Here is a 21,516-nt window from a genome sequence, read left to right as displayed (position 1 = left end):
CAGATTAGAGAGTCCAGAAATAGACCCCACATATATAGTCAATTGATTTTTGACAAAGGTGTAAAAGTACAGTGGAGAAAGGAACATCTTTTAGAATTAAAAAAAAATTTTTTTTTAATGTTTATTTAGTTATGAGAGAGAGACACAGTGTGAGCAGGGGAGAGGCAGAGAGAGAGGGAAACACAGAATCTAAAGCAGACTCTAGGCTCTTAGCTGTCAGCACAGAGCCCGATGCGGAGCTTGAGCTCACGAACTAGGAGATAATGACCTGAGCCGAAGTCGGACGCTTACCGACTGAGCCACCCAGGTGCCCCAAGGAACATTTTGTAAAAAATATTTTGTATCTATGCCAAAAACAAATGAAGTTTGACTTATATCTCACGTGATATTAAAAAGTAATCCAAAATGGATCATAGATCTAAATATAAAGCCTAAAGCTATAAAACTTCTAGAAGAAACAAAGGAGACGGGACGCCTGGGTGGCTCAGTCGGGGAGGCATCCGACTTCGGCTCAGGTCATGACCTCACGGTTCGTGGGTTTGAGTCCTATGTTGGGCTTTGTGCTGACAGCTCAGAGCCTGGAGCCTGCTTTGGATTCTGTGTCTCCCTCTCTCTCTGCCCCTCCCCTGCTCGCGCTCTGTCTCTCGAAAAATGAATAAACATTAAAAAATTAAAAAAAGAAACATAGGGGAGAATCTTTGTGACCTTGGAATAGGCAAAGATTTCTTAGCCAACAGAACAATCCATTTCTAAGAGTAATACATTGGATTTCACAAAAATTAGGAACTTGTGCTCTTTGAAAGACACTGTTAAATTTTTTTAAATGCCATAGAATTGGAGAAAATATTTTCAAATTACAGGGCTGACCAAGTCCTTGTATCCAGAATTCATAAAAAGTCTTAAAACTTAATCATAAGAAAAGAGACAACCTAATAAATAAGTGGCAAAGGATTTGAACAGATGCTTCACCAAAGATGATATACAGATGGGTAATGAGCACATGAAAAGATACACAACATCATTAGTCATTGAATAAATGCAAATTTAAACCACAGGATGCCTCTACACACCCACTAACATGTCTAAAATAAAAAGTCTGACCACACCAAGTGTTGGCCAGGGTGATCTCTCATATACTACTGTAGGAGTAGAAAATGGTACAACTACTATGGGAAAGTTTGACAGTTTCTTAAAAAGTTAAACATACGCCTAACTTATGAACCATCCCCTCTACTTCAAGGTATTTACCAAAGAGAAAGGAAGCTGTGTTCATACAAAGACTTGTACATGAATGTTTATTGCAGCTTTATTCATAATAGTCAGAAAGTGGAAATAATCCAAATGTTCATCAGTAAGTGGATGAATAAATAAATTGTGGTAAATACTCAGCAACAAGATAGAACGAGCCACCAATATGTGTAACAATATGGATGAATCTGAAAATAATTATGCTGACTGAAAGGGGCCAGAGAAAGAAGAGTAATACTCATGACTCCATTTGTATAAAATTCTACAAAATGCAAAATTAAAACAGATCAGCAGGGGGAATAGGAGAGTGGAGAGGGACTGAGAAGGATTACAGATGGCCAAAAAGAAACTTGGGAAGGTGGATGTATTCATTATCTTGATTGTGGTAATGGTTTCATGGGTGTATACATATATAAAAACTTATAAATTGTACAGTTCAAATATGTGTTTATTTCATGTAAATTATACCTCAATAAATCTTAATAGGAAAAAAATATGCCAATGATCGAGTATACACGTGATGCAACACAAAAGTACACATGAGACCACGTACATGAGGACATACTTTTGTACATATGGGAATACGTACATCTAAATAATGCAGGCATGGGATGTAAATATACATGTAGGTTAACAGATATGCCTAAGAAGCCATAAATGTACATTTGAGATAACATAGCACATGTTATGTTGTTTGTAATGGCGTAGATTGGAAATGTAATGTGATTTTAATAGAGGAAAACCCAAGAATAAATTTTCACCCAATGAGCATTAATTTCCTTCCTCCCTCCTGAACTTAAGAGTCCTAGCTCATTACATGAGTGACCTGTTTCCTGCTGTGAAGTACCTTCTCTTGTTACTCACTTTGACCTCAGTAAGGAAAACACGTTGACCTCAAGCCTTCCGTGGCTCTCAGACACAGAAGCTGGCAATCTAGTGCCTGGCTCACACAGCACACCATTTGTTCTGGGACATTGCAGGTTAAGCCGAGAGGATTTCTCTCTGAAACAAAATACTTTCAGTAAAGCTGCAAAGAAGAAGCTTAGAGAAGCACATTGGATAAAGATACAGAATTTTTTTTTAAAGAAAATTATTCTTTGTTTTCTGCAAGAGGCCAAGGCCAGGACTTGAGTTAGTACAAATCCACAAGGAAGAATAGATGAGCAATTCTCAATTCATTTGGACCTTGACTGATTTTTTTTTTAAGGTTAAGTAAAACTGATCTTTAGAGAATGTTTCTGTCATAATATAGAATAAACCAGTTACATACACTTGTAAAAGTAATAGAAGTCTTTTACAATATTCACTTTCTCTCTCTCTCTCTTCCTCTCTCATTCTCTCTCTCTCTCTCTCTCTCTCTCTCACACACACACACACACACACACACGCTCTCTCTCTCTCTCTCTTTCTCCACCCTCCCCCCCCCCCCCCCCCCCCAGTTTAGTAAATCTGTGAGAGAATACCTCTGGGCGACATTTCCTCATCTGTAAAATGAAGAGTCGCATTATCTCTGAGGCCCATGAGAGAGCATTCAGCTTGCAAATGCTATGAGATATAGTGCACAATTGATCACTGTGGTTCTTGCAAAGCCAAATCTAGGTAGTATTTTAAGACAGACTAAAAACTTCCCCAGTATTGTGCTATCTGATGTCAGAAAGTTGAAGAATTTAAAAATCTAGCAAAGCGATCTGTTTTTAAAATCCGAGTGACCTCAGAGAGCTGATCTTTCTGATTTTAAAAAGAGATTAAATCAGTTAAGGGCTCAGTCAGTTAAGTGTCCGACTTTGGCTCAGGTCATGATCTCACACTTCATGAGTTCAAGCCTCATGGCGGGCTCTGTGCTGACAGCTCAGAGCCTGGAGCCTGCTTCGGATTCTGTGACTCCCTCTCTCTCTGCCCTGCCCCTCCCCTGCTCATGCTTTGTCTCTGTCTCTCAAAAAATAAATGTTAAAAAAAAATTTTTTTTAAGGGATTAAAATAACATCTGCATAAATGAGTGTCAACCCTTGCTGCACATTAGAATTGCCTGGGATTTAATTAGTCCATGGGTGGGGCAGTGAAGTGTTTTGTTGTTTCTGTGGCTGCTCACATTCTTCTGTACTCCAGGACAAGTCTAATCTCCAGCTAGGGATGAGAACACTTTTTTTTTTTTTTTTAACGTTCATTCATCTTTGAGAGACAGAGAGAGACAGAGCACGAGCAGGGAAGGGACAGAGAGAGGGAGACACAGAATCCAAAGCAGGCTCCAGGCTCTGAGCTGTCAGCACAGAGCCCGACGTGGGGCCTGAACTCACGAACTGCGAGATCATGACCTGAGCTGAAGTCAGACGCTCAACCGACTGAGCCACCCAGGCGCCCCAAGAACACTTCTTTTATTCTATACCAAATATACGGATAGAAGCAGGTACTTTGGGTACTTGAATATTTGGATCTTTCTGACTTTGTTTGGGCCCACCCTAAATCTGAGACAACATCTGGGACTTAGGGCTATTTCTTCCCTGAAACCCCAGACCCTCCCACCCCTGGATGGGTCACACAGGCCACTGTGTAAATTTAAAAAGGTCAGTTCAGGGTGGCCTGGGTGGCTCAGTCATTTGAGCGCCCACTTTCGGCTCAGGTCACAATCTCTTGGTTGGTGAGTTTGAGCCCCACATCAGGCTATCTGCTGTCAGCACAGAGCCTGCTTCAGACCCTCTGTCTCCTTTTCTCTCTGCCCCTCCCCTGCTTGCACTCTCTTTCTTTGTCTCTCAAAAGTAAATAAACATGTTTAAAAAATAAATAAATAGGGGTGCCCGGATGGCTTGGTTTGTTGGGCGCCCAGCTCCTGGTTTCGGGCCAAGTCATGACCTCACAATTCATGAGTTTGAGCCCCACATGGGGCTTTGCGTTGATGGTGGGGAACCTGCTTGGGATTCGCACTCTCCCCTCTCTCTCTCTGCCCCTACCCCAGTTGCTCTCTCTCAGAATACATAAATAAACTTAAATGAGTTAAATAAATAAGGTCAGTTTGTGCAAAGCAAATAGATTTTCAACATTAAAAAATTTTTTACAAGTAATACTTGTTCTTTGTAGTAATTCAAATAATTCAGGAGTAAATAAATTTAAAAAGTAATAGTGTCCCTCCCTCTCCCCCCATCCCCACCTCCCTAAGACAATTACCATGAGGTAACATTAGGAGTTGAGAGTATATCCATCCATACCATGTATTAAAATACACGTACAGGCACATACAAATATAGAAATCATATATCGTGGTTTTGTGCTTTTTATTTCTTTCTTTGTTAATATAGAATCTAGTTTTGGGGTTGTTTTTTTTCACCCTGCAATGTGCTTTATTCACTTAATCTATATCATGAGACTTCAGTTAAGCCTGGTGGATTAAATACCCTCCTGCAACCTCACTTAAAATGGCAGCCAAGGGACTAAAAAGGACATGCGCTGCAAGGAGAAACAGCACCGCAAAGGAGGAGAGAACAATAAAATCCAGGGACTGGAAAGCAAATGGAGGAGCTAAAACTGTCTTAGGAAACCAGAGGAGTGAAAACTGGAGATGGAAGAAAGACCCCAAATTACTGCTTTCCACTACAAAATCTCGGGCTGTGGAGAGAGGGGCCCAGGGACTTCTGGAGATGCTGGAGACCGGAGGAAGGCCTGCTCGAGAGCTCCTGGATCCTCAGGTCCCCTCCCACGCTCTGAGCACCCACGCAGTCCCTGCTCCCCGACAGAAGCCCAGAGGAGTAGTCCCCAAGCGTGAGCAGGCATCAGAATTCCCTGGAGGTTGCTGGGCCCCCACTCCCAGAGGTTTTTTTGTTTTGTTTTTGGTTTCTTTTTGAGAGAGAGAGAGAGAGCGAGAACACGAGTGGGAGAGGGGCAGAGAGAGAAGGACAGGGAATCAGAGACAGGCTCTAGGGTCTGGGCTGTCAGCACAGAGCCTGACGCAGGGCTTGAACCCTTGAACCGTGAGATCATGACCTGAGCTGAAGTCAGACGCTCAACTGACTGAGCCACCCAGATGCCCACCCCCCCAACCAGAGTTTCTGATGCAGCAAGTCAGGATGGGGCCTGGGAATTGGCACTTCTAACAAATTTCTAGGTGTTGCTGATGCTGGACACTAAGCATTGAGAACCACTGGACCAGAGACTTCCTCTCTGATTCCAGACCTGCGCGCACAGGGCAAAGTCAAGGGTGCAACCACTCTGCAGAACACCAGGTTGTGTGAGTACCTACATGCTGACTGGGAGACCCTCAGCCCCTTCTTCCAGGCAGGTCTCAGGATGTCAGCAGTCAGATGCCAAGGTAAGAGATGGAAAGTTTCTTTTCTGAGGGATCTGATTACTCTGGGGGAAAAATATATCCTATATTGGTAGTTGAGGAGCCCCCTCCCCCCGCCTCGGGCCCCCACAGGGATTCCTTCCCCTGTACAACAGAATCATCTGGGGAGTTTTAAAAAATACGAATGACGAGGCGGGGGGTGCCTGGGTGGCTCAGTCAGTTAAGTGAGGTTGTGATCTCACATCTCAAGAGTTCCAGCCCTGTGTTGGGCTTTGTGCTGACACCTCAGAGCCTGGAGCCTGCTTCAGATTCTGTATCTCCCTTTCTCTCTGCCTCTCCCCTGCTCATGCTCTGTCTCTGTCTCTCTCTCAAAAATAAATAAACATTAAAAAAAATTTTTTTAATATGAATGACAAGATTCCAGCCAATTAAATCAGATACTCCAGGGGTGGGCTTTGGCATTTGTATTGGTTTTAAAGGCCCCTAAGTGATGAAAACACAGGAGCAGGGGTGATCACCACGCAATAAACTTATAACTACACACACAGAAATACTTTTGAGTGCTTCACTCTTAAGTATGAATCGGCAGTCACCAAATGTTTGAGGAAGGTCTACTATGAAACTCAGAGACCAAAACAACAGAAGAAGAAGAAAAAAAAAAACAAACTCAGAAGAAATAAGTAATGCAAAAAGCAGAAGAAAACTCCAACAAAAGCTATAAGTGATATCTTCAGAGATAAAAGAAGACATTACATTCATGAAAAAAAGAACAGAATGTTACAAAAAGAATGTTCAGAGGGGGGAAAAAGGGCCTCTTGCAAACTAAAAATATTCTGCTGGAAATATAACTTTCAATAAGAGGTGTGGAGCTTTAGTGGGGGAAATATCCCTTACACAGAGCAGAAAAAGGGAGATGGAAATAGGAAGGGTAAGAAAACTAAAACATTAATCTGAGGGACCCAATACCTGAATAAAAGACATTCCAGAAAGAGGGAACAAAGAAAATTGAGGAGGATTATTAAAGTAATAACTCAAAAGAATGGCCCCCAAAGTAGATGGGTGATTACTTAGAGCTGGTGGGAGCAAATAGGGGATGATGACGAGTGGGTACAAGGTTTGTCTTGGAGGTGATGGAAATGTCCCAAAATTAGATTACGGTGATAGCTGCACAACTCTGTAAATATACTAAAAACTAATGGGGCGCCTGGGTGGCTCAGTCGGTTAAGCGGCCGACTTCGGCTCAGGTCGCGATCTCACGGTCCGTGAGTTCGAGCCCCGCGTCGGGCATCTGTGCTGATGGCTCAGAGCCTGGAGCCTGCTTCCGATTCTGTGTCTCCCTCTCTCTCTGACCCTCCCCCATTCATGCTCTGTCTCTCTCTGTCTCAAAAATAAATAAACGTTAAAAAAAAATTAAAAAAAAAAAAACAAAACTATTAAATTGACTCCTTTCTTTAAGTGGGCAAATTTTATGGAATGTAGATTATATGTCAGTAAATCTGTTTTTCTAAATGTCCCCCAGAAATCCCAGTGCTCAGATTGAGGGGACAACCAAGAGCCCACTGCAAAGATAGACCCACACTAAGGCACATAATCGTGTACTTTCAAAATACCGGAGACGAAGAGAAATCCCTAAAAGCAAAGCTCCCGAGGAAACAATGCACAAAGAAAGGATCAGGAATTAGAATGGCATCCTATTTCTCAGTAGCGACACTTAACTCTACAAGGCAGTACAGCATCGCCTTCAGATTTCTGAGAAAAACATCATCACCAGCTTGGAACTCGACCTAGCGTAAGGATAAAGAATGGTTGAAATCCATTGGCTAATGCCCAAATGAATGAGGACACGCAAACTTTATTCTGAAAGTCCATAATGCTATACATCTCATTTTGTTAAGGCAAAAGCGTGACTCATGGTCCTGTTGAAGCTGACGTGCAGACGCTGCTGGTCTGCTAGCTGGAGAGACCAGCCAGTGGCCCACCTCCACTTCTCAGGGAGGGTCTGTTATTTTCCATCTCCGTGAATCCAGGGCCTCTCGTAATGTGAAAAATAGCTGGGGTTAAATTGTGAACACGATCCTGAAAAAAGAAAGCCCACAGCCAGCGGTGGCATAGAGTTTAAGAATCCGGCTTTAGATTAAATAGCCTGGGTTCAAGTCCTGTTGGCATCACTACCTTCTTGTGACTTGGGGCCAGTTACCTCATTAACCACTGAGATTTCATTTCCTCTCCTGTAAAATGGGACTGATGCTATCTGCTCATGGGATTGTTGTGAGGCTTTGGGGAAATGGTGTCTGTCAAGTAGAGGACATTGTGCCTGGTACAGAGCGATACTCGTTAATTAGTAGTAGTAGTAATAGTAAGACTAGTATTGGTAGTGATAGCAATAAAAAGAGCAAGTCTAATAACGTGATGTAATTGAACAGTTTGGATTTGATAGCACATAAGTGCCAAAGGCTTGTACATGCTCAGAGTTCGGTTTGGCCCTTATTATACCGATATTCTTTCAAACCAAAACAAACTGTATGTGTTTTTTCGCCCATACTGAGATAGATTTTTCATTCTACTCGTGTTCTTCTGGGAAAAGGCCTAATAGCTTGTATCTCTATCTGTAACTATTTCTCAAACACAGCTTCAAGGTTTGAAAGCCTTCCCTTCCCTTTTTCTCATTGTTAACATCATACTTCCGGCATCTGGAAAAGATTCAAGCACACAGTTTATACAAGGTGTGATTTGTCGATAGCAGGCATATATATTAAGAGAGGAGCAGAGAGGGAGCATGAGTTAGGAGATGACCGTATACAGTCATAGCAATTCATGGCTTTGGGGTTTGTCCTTTACTGCATCGCAACACTGGAAACCTCTCAGGGCAAAATACCAGGTTAATGTTGTGGAAGCAATTCAGATACAAACGTCTGTCGTCAAGAGGTAACAAAAACACCCCAAAAAAGAGCGAGCGCATCTAAGCATGTGGTTTTCTGTTTGCTTAGCATCTGGCACCCTGGTGTAAGAAGAGAGGATTCCAGGTCAGCCAGAGCAGAGGCACATTCTGAGATGGCTGTGGCAGGGTGTAGCTGTTGTCCTTGGATGGGGATCAGTGAGGGTCTGAGAGGCTGGGAATGGCCACAGACAGGAGCGGTGATATCCCTCCCTTTGGATAGATTTCTGTACCTTTGCTCCACAGAGGGGGCGAAATGCTTTCCCCTGGGGTCTGTGCATGGGCTTGTCCACCATCCATTCATGGCCTCTCAAGAAACATACCGGGCACACTCCCAGCATCAAGAGATTATTCTACACTTGATCTTAGCCAAAAGGCCGAGAAGCGATAAGAGATTATTCTTAAAAGACACATACAACAGAAACTGCTTAAAGGAACACACACACACACACACACACACACACACACACACACACACACTGACCTTCTAACTCACAGGCAGCACTTTAAAACATATGCAGAGAGGGACACCTGGGTGGCTCAGTCTGGTAAGCATCTGACTTTGGCTCAGGTCATAATTTCACGGCTTGTGGGTTTCAGCCCCTTACTGGGCTCTGTGCTGACAGCTCAGAGCCTGGAGCCTGCTTCGGATTCTGTGTCTCCCTCTGTCTCTACCCCTCCCCCACTCACGCTCCCCACCCCCCAAAAATAAATGAACGTTAAAAAATTTTTTTGAACACATGCAGAGATTTCTTAGGTGCTTTGTCATCTGATATCCATAACAACCCTGTGTGGGGTATTACATTTTCTTTCTTACCAATGAAGAAGCCAGAGAGGTAAATGGCCAGCCAAGATTGCATTATTACATATATTCAGTTATTTAATCCTTGTAACAATCCAGCTTTACAGAGAAGGAAACTGGGGCACAAAACGATAAATGGCTGTCTAGAGAGGCTGTGTTACATTCAGGAGAGGTTCTGTGCTCTAAAGGACTGTACTTTGAGTTTCTTTTTTTTTTCCTACTAAAAGCCAAGGTGCTTTGCCAAATTATTTATGTCTTTTTCATAACTGAAGGACTTGTTAACAACCACCAGTGAGATGCCTACTGTGGATGCAACCCTGACTGTGTGGGGCATCATGAGGAACAGATCCAGTGAGAGAAGGGCGATCCTTTGGGTCCATGCCTCCCACTTTGTTGGAGAAGTGAGGCAGCGATATCTCTATCCAGCCCTTCTCCAAGTGAGGGATATGCCCATTTTTGCCTCCGTTACTTCTTGGAAGTGGAGTCTGTATATCTGCTTCCTGCCACAGAAAGTATTTTTACATTCCTTATGTTGATGTCATGTACCAGGATGCCTCTGATTCCAGTGTTTCAGCCTCCACACATTAGTCTGTGTTCATATCCTGTATTATTTTGGAGACTTCAGCCTGTGCCGTTTGGCCTAAACCTTCTAAGCCAGGGTCCTAACCTGTCCGGTGCCTCTGTCTTTCTGCAGGAATCACTTTGACTCCCTGACTGCTTAGTTGGCTTTCTTTGAGATTCCCTCCAGATCTCTGGCCTTCCCGCTCCCGCCCCGGGTTCCCGCATCCAGAATGGCACCAAGCTCTTCTGTAAAGGTCAGTGTTGAATCCCGTTTTCACTGGGTGAGTTCACCTTCCTCACCTGCTTGATAGATACCACCGGCTTTTGTGCTCAGAGAGAATCTGCGCTAAGAACTACTTCCGTTCTCTTTCTGAGCCTGTTTGACCAAAAGTGGTAATAATTACCTTCAGTGGTTGATTTCCGTCTTTTCTTTCTGTTGAATGGTCAGACTATGCCTCTTTCTGCTCCCCTCTCCAGCCACCGTATATTCATTCGTTTAGGAGACTGTGCACCAGGCACCCTGCAAGGAGCTAGAAATATGACAGTGAATAAGATAGCCACGGTCATTGTTGTTTCAGGGAGACCGAATAGCAAACAATTAAAACATAGGACGAACAGCATGGTTGCAGGAGAAGTACAGGAAGTATGAGAAACACAGAGGAGAAACACCTTCCTTACACTGGGGGATCAGGGAAGGCTTCTCAGAGGAGCTGAGTGGTAAGGAGTGAAGGATAAGGAGGAATGAGCAAGTCGGAGGTGCTTGAGGGAGTGGTCATGGGAAGGGAGGAGACGAGCGCGGAAGGAGTACCCTCCAGACACCCCTCACTTGCCCCACCCCGGACATGCACGCACACGTGCACAGGCCTGGCACGGCGATGAAATTAAATGGTCTTCCTGTGGTCAGAAGCAAGACATTCAAGAGAGGTGTTGAAAAATGAGACCACAAAGATAAGCAGAGGTCAGACCATGCAAAATTTTATGAGCCATGTTAAGGCAACTGAATGTTAGTCTCAGGGCATCGGGAGACCACGATAGGGTTTTAGGCAGGTCAGCCATCGTGTGATTGGATTTGCGTTTTGGAGAGATCCCTGGCTGCAGGTGGAGGGGCCCAGGGACGAAGGAGGTGACGAGGCAACGTCATCTGCACGAACAAAAGAAGGGTGTGCCACGTGTGTACCTCCAACGTATGCACCTCTCGGCCCCCCCCTGGGCCAGGCCACTTGTCCCTCAGCTGCTTGGGCAGGCGACCATCCCTGTTCTCAGCTGAGTCCCTCCCTGGGAACTGTCCATGGCCCACTGCTCACCAAGGCAGCCACATCCAATGATTGGACAATGGGACAGTTTCAGGGTTCGGGCCTTGTTGTCTCCAGGCAGGGCGGTCCGGCTCCAGAGCTCCTGTGGAACATGCTGAGGCCTCTGTTTCAACCATATTGCGGCTCAGCTCCTTCCTCCTGCGTCCCTCCACACAGAGTGGTAAAACTGGAAGACTTCCATGAAGGAGAGTGGGACTGGGATTGGGGGAGGAGTCCCGGCAAAGCCAATGTCTCCAGCCCTTGAGAGGTTAAGGGCCTAAACTAATATTATAATGAAATGAATGTTCCCAATGAGGTGAGATGCTTTTTAATGAGTTCTGCTGACACCTTGGCGAAAGACTATGAAAAGCAGAGTTGGGGGGGGGGGTGCGCCTGGGTGGCTCAGTCAGTTGAGTGTCCAACTCTTGATCTCGGCTCGGGTCTTGATCCCGGGGCCATGAGTTTGAGCCCCACGCAGGGCATGAAGCCTCCAGTCCCCCAGAAAGCATTGCATTCTCAACCCCAGCAAGTCTGCCGGGCCCACTCAGGACCTGCGTTGGGAAGGAGGCACCCTGAGGATGGAGATGGGGTCATTCTGGGAGATGCAGTTGAGAACCTTGAAGCCCCAGATCTCTTGAAACCTCAAGACCCTGCCGTGGTGCCCTCCCTCCCCCAGCTAGAAGAGGACTGGAAGACCATGCAGGTGTTGTTGCCTCTCGAGGCAATGAATGTGTACCCCTCTCGGGATGTGCCCCTGCCTCCCCTCCCTACACCAGACCAAAACCAGGGGTCGAGTCTTACCACAGTCCAGCTGGGGAAGAGCAAGGCCTGCTGATAACTGAAGGTGACTGTCCTCAGGAGAAGGTACATAGGGACTGGATTCCGGGGCCCTGGACCACCCAGGGAGAGGGGCCCAAGATTGCACACGAGATGTTGATGTGGAAGTGCTTCTATATCCATGCACTGCATTTGACCCCTGGGGAAGGCGACAACGTGCCGCGAGGGCTGATCTCAGAAGCTTGGAGAAAGCAGTGTTGCACATCAAGTGAGGCAGAAATGTCTGCAGGGCTGCGGTGGGTGAGGAGGAAAGGCTCCGAAGGGGACACTCCTCAGTTCGCTTCCCGCACGCAGAAACTCTGCTGAGGCCAACATCTTCAAGTGGTTGGGAAGGTGTGCTCATTTGAATAGCTCCTGATGAATTGGCCTCCACTCTCCCCTTTTTTTGTTTTTTTGGAAAGTTTTTAATTTACAAGAAACTCTATCTCAGTTCGCTTGAGGAAAATGCCTTTTGTGGCTCATGATCATTCTGAATACGAAGTATTTACTTAGGAAATTTTCTTTCCTGAGAGAACTTAGTAAGCAGATTGTTCCATTTTTCTTTTTCAGAGAAAGCTCTCTGCCATATCTTTCTTGAGAACAAATTTGCTTAATTCTTATCTTCCTGGCTGGTGAAAAGGTTTACCCTGGATAGCATCGCTGCTTGGTTTTCATTATTCTATTTTCCTGGCTGGGCCGTGTAATTTCTCTCCTTGTAATTTTCCTTGGTGTGCTGTGTGAATCACATACTAAACTTCTGTTGAGTCATTTCCTATTAGTTAGGCTTTTGGGTAACATTTAATTTTACCAATGGCATTTTTTTTTTTAATTTTTTAATGTTAACTCCACCATAGTTAACGTACAGTGTTATATTAGTTTCAGGTGTACAATATAGCAATTTAACAATTCTGTATATTCCTCAGTGCTCATCGTGATAAGTGTCCTCTTATACACTTAATCCCCGTCACGTATTTCACTCACCCACCTCCCCTCTGGTAACCACCAGTTTGTCCGCCAGAGTTAAGAGTCTATTTCTTGGTTGGTCTCTCTCTCTCTCTTTTCCTTTGCTCATTTATTTTGTTTGTTAAATTCCACATATGAGCAAAACCATATGGTATTTGTCTTTCTCTGATTTATTTCACCCAGGATTGTACTCTCTAGATCCATCCATGTTGTTGCAAATGGCAAGGTTTCATTCCTTTTTATGGCTGAATAATATTCCATTGCATGCGTGCGTGCGTGCGTGTGTGTGTGTGTGTGTAGAGAGAGAGACACCACATCTTCATTCACTCATCTGCCAACGGTGTTGTAGGCTACGTCAAACAGTAATAACACCTATACAACAACCCCACAATGTTAACAGACGCTTAAAGAGCAATTACTCTGCATCAGGCGCTCTTCTCAGGGCCTTCCATGAGCAGCTCATTACTTCCTCACAGCAGCCTTTTCTGTAGAACCACCATCCCCCAGACAAGGAAGCTCAATGGTTAAGGAACCTCTCGTGATAAAAGGTGGGCAAATTGGGAAGCTCGTCTCCAGGTTCTAGATATAGAAACTGAGCCACAGAGGCCATGAGGTCTGTCTGGGAACCCTGTCCACAATGGGCGGCTCAGCCTTCCCCAGGCAGTCCTGGTCAGGTGGGGCTTGGTGTCCATACATCCAAAGGTTTGGGACTTAGAAGTCTAGCAATTTCCATTGCTGAGCCCCCAACACATAATGAGGCAGGCTTTATGAGGTCACCAGCCATAGGTGGAAATTTAGGTAACTTGGGTTCTAGCCCTGCCCAGGAATGAGTAACTTTTCCCCCCTGGGACTCGGTCGGTCTCTGCATCCATAAAAAGAGGGCATAGACCAGATCAGGAATTGCACATTAGTGGCCTGTGGGACCCTTGAAGCCCACAGATGTGTTTTATTTAGGCTGCATGTTCCGTTTCATTTCGATTTGGTTTTTCATTGTATTAAATTTGCATTCCTTTAAGATGGCCAGTTGAGACACTGGCCCCACAACTCCTTATTGTCTTAAGCCTGATTTACATGTTTACACACTCACCTGGCACATATCTCAGCAGGCTGTTGAGATTGCAGATCTGGGATGAAATTATCTCTGAGGCACATGCCAATTGTGTTTATTTCCCCCCAAGAACTCCCTAAGGAGATTCGAGAGCCTAGGAGGGCAGAGTAAGCGAGGCAACCAGAGTGGTTTGCTGGCCCTGCGTGTTCTTAGTGTCCTGGGATCATAGACACTTGGCTGGCCTTGCCCACTACTTTAGCCCACCCCACAGAGCCAAGGAGGGTGCAGCACTGATGGGTTTTTGCAGGGAAGGAGGAAGCGGGTGCCATGTTCCGCTCGCATTCACAGACTGGGAGGGATGGTCGGCACACCCGTGAGGGGAGGGAAACATCAGCAGCCAGCAGAAACAAGGACCTGTACTTTTTGGCAGGGTCTACCATTGCAGTTACCCACACTGGGGCAAGTGGGACTTGCCTGTGGCTGCAAACCTATTCCCCTGGGAGCAGATCAACCTTGACTGCGCTAAGTGTCTACCTTGACAGATCCAGCTCACTGCTCTCTTTCGTTGTCTGTGGTTGTCATAGTTACAAGGCTTCACTGCCCCTGATTCCCCCTCTTTGTGATGAAGGGGCTCAAACTTACTTCTTACTGGGACCAAGAAGCCAGCTGCCAGGTGCATACATGGAGTTCACCCTGGGATTGCGCGGCCAGTGCCAGTTTGGCTCCCAAATGTCCCAGACAGTAAGGAGGGCCCAGTTCCTTCGACATGTGTGAATGACCTTGACTTTCTTCCTTGTGGTCCCCCTTCACTTACTTATTCCATGCCCAGCTCTGTGACTGACACAATCAGGGCTGGTATTATCCCTCAAACAATATGACATTTCAAAACACCCAGGCATCAGGTGGACCGAGATAATGTCAGGGAAGCTCAATAGGGTTCCTCTCAGGCCCTAATGAGAAACACAAAGGAGCAAATTATGGAGACTTTCTATGGAGCCTTCTGGTGAGTGCAGGAAGGGGGTGGGGAAAAAAATCCATTCAGTAATAAGAGCCTTTTTGAGAGGAACTAGTGTTATCCGTCGGCTCTTGAATCCAGATTGAGTTTTGTAGGTGAGAGAACTCTCTTCTCTCTTGGTAGATTTCTTCGTGTGAGCTTAGGGAAAACATTGCAAGCCGAAGAGAGAATTAGATCAGCAAATGACAGTGTGTCTGTGTACCCCTGGCAGAGAAGTCCGTAAATGAGTTTCTTTCCTTTGTTTTGGCTCTCAGCGAGAATACTCTGTTTAAATTAATGTTTTTAACAGGATTATTTAAGCTGTAGCATTTTACAAGGGATTCTTAAGGTCAGAACTTTTTATAATTGTTCATTTTCACAGAACTCCTCTGAGGTAAAGTAGGATTAAAATTGTGTAATAGGGGAAGCTGAGTGCTTAAAGATGCAATGCATAAGCTGATTTGTAAAAAGACACTATATGTTGTCACATTATTGTGACATAAAATACTTAGGAAACCAAGGCTACTTGAGAAATTATTTTTTTCTTGCAAACCTTATAGCATTGAGCATTATGCCTCATACATATATAGTAGGCACTCAGTGGATGTTAAGTCGAATTGAGTTTATCAAATATTTATTAAGTCTTCTACATTTAATTATATAGTTTTGCTAGAGTAGGAATCCTACTCTAATAGCTTTATTCCAATTCAGGTTTTGCAAGGTAGACTTAATTTGCTTAATTTATCCCAAATAGATAAAAAATTATGAAATACTTTATCATTAACATAATCATCGTGAAGTAGACCTAGGCTGAACATTTTCCCTATGCAGTGCAGCTCATATGTAGTTTAAAGTTAAGCTGGCAGAATCCTTAAAAAGATTTTTAAAATAGTCTTCCCCTTGATTATCAAACAGCATTAGTCTTATCCTTTGGAGTCCCAGTCATCTTAGAGCTCAAAATAAGTTTGTGAGCACTGCAAAGCAAAAGGAAAAGAAAAGAAAAAAGAAAAGGAAAGAAAAGGAAAGGAAAGAATAGAAAAGAGAAAAGAAAAGGAAAGGAAAAGAGAAAAGGAAAGGAAAGAGAAAGGAAAGGAAAGGAAAAGAAAAGAAAAGGGAAGGAAAGGAAAGGGAAAGAAAAGAAAGAGACTCACCATCTAGCCAGCTGTGTGGAGAAGGAAACCCATTCCCACCTGTCTGCATTTGATTGAACCTCCGTGAACTGCCAGTGCCACACTCCCTGGAAGAAACAGATTAAAGACCCACAGGAGACGTCTGACAGATCTTCTTAGACAGGTGCTTTTCACACCTCTACCGTTTATCCAAGGCTCACTTCACAAAGACTTGGAGGGAGCCCTACCCTTCCTAAAGCACATGAAGTAAACCCAGAGCTAAAGATAAGATGTTCAAGGTTCAAACTCAGAACGGTGTGAATGACAGACAGAAGGGAAAGAGCAGGCCTCCTTTTACTAAAATCCCATATATTTGACATTTCCAAGATTCGGTGGAAGTCATCATGGGTCACTCACTCATTTGTTCATTTATTCACTCAGCCCGTTTGGATGGAGTGACCACTGTGTGCAAGGCGCCATGCTAGGAGCATATGGGTGATCTCTGGCAGGACTGTTGAGATGACTCTCCACCCTACAAGTTTACGAGCGGCCCTGTAGATGTGATTTTACTGTGTGGATCCATCTCATTGTTAACACCCAGGTATTTGGGAGTAAGAGTCCTTGATCCAGTTTTCCCAGTCAACCCGCATACTTTAGGTAATGGTGAATGTATATAATACGTTAGGTAAAATCTCCCATAGACCAAAAGTATCTGTGATTCAAACTTAAAAAAAAAACAAAAAACTAAAAATTCCAGAAATGAACTGTTAGCGATTGAATTGTGTCCCCCCAAATTCATTTGCTGAAGCCCTAACCCCCAAATGTGACCATTTGGAGATTGGGCCTTGAGGGAGGTAATTAAGGTTAAATGAGGTCATAAGGGTAGGACCTTCATCTGATGGGACTGATCTCTTTATAAGAAGAGGAAGAGACACCATAGATCTTTCTCTTTCCACATGGGCACAGAAAATAGGGCATGTGGGGACACAGGAAGAAGGTGACAGTCTACAAGCAAGGAAGGAAAGGCCTCAACCAGAAACTAGCTCTAAGCTAACTCTAACTAGCTCTAACCAGAAACTAAGCACCTTGATCTTAGACTCAGCTTCTGGAACTGTCAGAAAACAATTTTCTGTCATTTAAGCCACTTAGTTTGTACTGTTTTGTTATGGTAGCTAGAACAGACTAATACAGAAACATTGCAAAAATCCCCTCAACTGTTTTCACAGGCTCGTGGCACTTAATACATTACAAAGTACACGGAGTAGGCAATAGGCATTTGCCAAGTGAGTGGTAAAGAGACAACTCAGGGGACACCTGGTCCATGAGGTCGTGCAGTGGGCTGGGAGATGGGACCAGTTACCAGGTGATGACCTCTCCTCTATCTGGAAACTGCAGTTGCTCAGCTAATTTAGGGCCTCTCTACTTTATGGGAAGACTCTGCAAAGGTTGGATGATGACCCTAAAACAGCTTGAACTTGAAAATAAAAATGAGAACACTTGATCTTTTTTTCCACATGCTCTTCCCTGACCTACTTCCTTCTTTAGCTGAAGAGTAAAGGCAGGATGACAAGCCAAGTTCACCCGCACTCTTGACCCGATGTTCATGGCAACCCCTTCTTGAAGAAGATGCATGGCCCGTTCTTTGGTTACAAATTGCAGCCCCTTTGGATATTGGGAGAAGGCCTGCACTGAGCAAAATTATAAAGAAGGATTTGCCTGTTTTCAGTGTGACTTCTTCCTAGCCCACACGTGCCAACCACTCCCAAGTTACCTGGCTGCCTCACCGCACATCTGATCTGACGAAATAATCCTCAGTAAAGTCTTAGAGATTAAGATTTAGTGACTGATACTGGCCATGCTATAGGTTAGGTTTGACAGAATTTACACATAGAAGCTATTTCTTTCTTTCTAGGTTTCCTAGCTGAAATTTGAGTAACTCGCAGCAGGTTAATAATGGCACTTAAGCTAGAGAGATGGTCCCAGTGGCCAGACTTTCTGAATAAGAAGTATACAAATAATGAGCAAAAGTTTAGGATGCTTTTCCAGTTAATTATGTTATTTCTATTAAAATAGAAGGTTTTATTAAAATAGTCAATGAGCTAATAGGAATCTTGCTAATAATTGTATGGTTTGCCTTTGGAAGGATGATCTATAATTCGGAGCATAATTTAAGAAAATGCACATACTTTGCTCAGTGACGATTTGCTGTCCCCACCGTCTGGTTATATTGCAAATTTGAGAAGAATGGCACAATCTAACTCAGCCAGTTGGAGGATTGTAGGAGGAAACCTACAATTTTCCATACTTTCATAGGTTTTGAACTCCCTGAAACCTGTTTTTACTATAAATTTAGCTGCCTTACCCAACCCTAATGCTTTCATTTATACTTAACACTCTCCCTGTTCATCCAGGAGGCATCTTTCCCACTCCCAGTCAACTGAACTACTTTTTATAAAAATTCAAACTGTACTTTTAATTATTTTTAGTAAAGCTAAAATGTCATAGTTAAAAATACATTTTAACAGGGGCGCCTGCCTGGCTGGCTCAGTTGTTGGATCATGTGACTCTTGATCTCACGGTTGTAGGTTCGAGCCCCACATTGGGTATAGAGATTACTTTAAAAAGTAAAATCTTTAAAAAATAAATAAAAATAAAAAATATATTTTAGCAGACTTCCAGTTAAAGATAGCAGAGTCAAGATAAGTTTTACCCTACCCTTTTTACTTAAAACCCACAAAAAACAAGAATAACAAAACATGAGGGAGAGGAGACATAATCTTTAATGAAGTGAGGGAGCAGCTACCACCCCCGGCATGGACTTTGACATTGGACTTAAATGCAGGATACACCCGAGGAAGCAAGTTACGGGTGTCCTCAAGGATACAGTTCACATGCCTGTTTTGAAAAAATAGATGGGGTTCCTGGGTGGCTCAGTCAGTTGAGCTTCCAACTCTTGATTTCAGCTCAGGTCATGATCTCATGGTTGGTGAGACCGAGCCCTGAGTGGAGCTCTGTGCTTATAGTGTGGAGCCTGCTTAGGATTCTCTCCCTCTCTCTCTTCCTGTCTCAGACTTGCGTCCATGCGCACTCTCTCTCTCACTCTCTCAAAATAAACATTAATAAATGTTTAAAAAATATTAAAAATAAATGTTTTTAAAGATAAAAATAAAAGTAGATCCCTCCTACTTCGTATCATATACAAGAATAAACTCCCACTGGATCGACTATCTAAAAAGCTAGCAACACCTCAAGAAACAACAAATGTTGGAAAGGATTTAGAGAAAGAAAAAGGAACCCTTGTGCACTGTTGGTAGGAATGCAAACAGTGCAGCCACTGTGGAAAACAGTATGGAGATTCCTCAAAAAATTAAAAATAGAACTACCATAGGATCCAATAATTCCACTCCTGGGTATTTACCCCCCAAATTACAAAAGCACTAATTTGAAAAGATATATGCACCCCTATGTGAATTGAAGCATTATTTACAGTAACCAAATTATGGAAGCAGCCCAAATGTCCATCAATTGACAAATGGGTAAAGAAGATGTGGTTATATATATATATACGTATATATATATACATATATATACGTATATATATATGTAATGGAATATTACTTGACCATAAAAAAGAATGAAATCTTGCCATTTGCAACAACATGGTTGGAGCTAGAGAATATAATGCTAAGTGAAATAAGTTAGTCAGAGAAAGATAAGTACCATATGATTTCATTCATATGTGGAATTTAAGAAACAAAATTAATGAACAAAGAAAAAAAGAGACAAGCCAAGAAAGAGACTGTAAAGAACAAACTGCTGGTTTACCAGAGGGAAGTAGGTGGGGCGGGGGGGGAGTGAGTGAAGGAGATTAAGGTACACTTATTATGATGAGCACTGAATAATGTATAGAAGTGCTGAATCACTATATTGTACACCTAAAACTAACAACACTGAATGTTAGCTAACTGTACTGTAATTAAAATTCAATTTTTTAAAAAAATTAAAAAGCTATATAAATCTAAATTTATGTAAATAAAATCCTACAAGGACTAAAATAAAACATGCATAAGTATCCAGTAAATTAGTAATTATATAAATAAACATGTATTAAATTGTAAAAATTAAAATTAAAAAAAAAACATGGATGGACTCCTCTTGAACCTGGATGTAGGGAAAGGCTTTTAACTGTGACTCACAACCTCAATGTGATAAAAGAAAAATCAATAAATTCAATTACATTAAAGAAGACTTCCTCATATATATAAAGTTAAAAGGCAGCTAACAACCTTGGAAAATCATTTCAACATACATCACAGGTAATGAGTTAATATATGTATTATATAAACAACTATTTTTAAATGGGGGAATATTTAAAAACCATGAAATAAAAATGGGCAAAAGCATGAATCAACAATTCACAGAAAAAGATACAAAAATGGTCCTTATATGTATAAAGATATGCTCAACCTTATTCATGATGAGAGAAATGCCAATGAAAACTACATAGAGATACCATTTCTCATCATTGGATTGACAGAAATTAGGAAGCATTACAACACACAGTGTTGGTGTGACTGCAGGGAAATAGGCTCTCTTACAGATTACTGATGTGAGTGCAAATCGTTACAACCCTCATAAAGGGAATTTGTCTAGCTAACAAAACCACATATGCTTTTACCTTTTGACCCAGCAATTCCACTTCTGAGGATTTTCTCTGGAGATACACTCCAACGATAGAAAATACTAGAAACAACCTAGTTATACACACACAGCAGAGTGATGGAATAAACTGGTACAGTCACACAATGGAGTACTATGCAACTGTAAAAAATGAAGAAGATCTCTAATCATTGATTGAGCATGATTTCTAGGATGTAGGTTAAGTGAAAAAAAAGTAAAGCATGTAAAAGCATCTACAGTATGCTGTCTTTTGTGAAAAGAAGAGAGTAAATTAGGAAATATGTATCTTTCTATCTACTCATTTGACCAAAGAGAAATACTATAAACTAGAAACTAACGAGATTGGTTACCTACAGGATATGATTGGAAATGGAGAGAAAAGGGTAGAGGGAATGAGAGGGAGAATGACACTTTTTCAAATATAACTTTTTGTTCAATCCCTAGCTTTGGAACCACCTTAATATTTCACACAGAAAGAAAGAATTTAAAAAGGAAGAAAGCAAGGAAGGAAGGAAGAAAATCCGCAAGGATGGGGGAGGAATTTCAAAACTGAATACAAACAAAAACAAACTGAACCATAATTCAAATGAATAACGTGACCACACTGAAATGGAGGAAAAAGAACTAACCCAATTAACTTTTGAACACAGTATTTGGACTCAATACTCTTGGGCTAAAAACAAAAACAAAAACAAAACCCACTAAATAAATATTGAACTCTAATTAGCAGGCTTCATTTTCTCAGAGGCATGAGCTAGCAATTCTGAAATTACTTTCTGAATATTCTAGGATTGA

The 21,516-nt window shown here is 42.7% G+C and overlaps 1 long non-coding RNA gene across 1 annotated transcript in view; it reads left to right on the top strand.

Moving 5' to 3' along the window:
- The window catches only part of LOC122209842, a 46,120-nt gene that overhangs the window by 10,490 nt on the left and 14,114 nt on the right, over window positions 1–21,516 (top strand). The window contains exon 2 of the long non-coding RNA XR_006197776.1: window positions 9,953–10,073. This is a non-coding gene — a long non-coding RNA (uncharacterized LOC122209842). The remainder of the gene's footprint in view (window positions 1–9,952; window positions 10,074–21,516) is intronic.

Source organism: Panthera leo, chromosome E3 (assembly GCF_018350215.1).
Source record: "Panthera leo isolate Ple1 chromosome E3, P.leo_Ple1_pat1.1, whole genome shotgun sequence".
Lineage (NCBI taxonomy): Eukaryota > Metazoa > Chordata > Mammalia > Carnivora > Felidae > Panthera > Panthera leo.
Note: the sequence above shows the minus strand (reverse complement) of the source record. Positions and strands in the feature narration are given on the sequence as shown.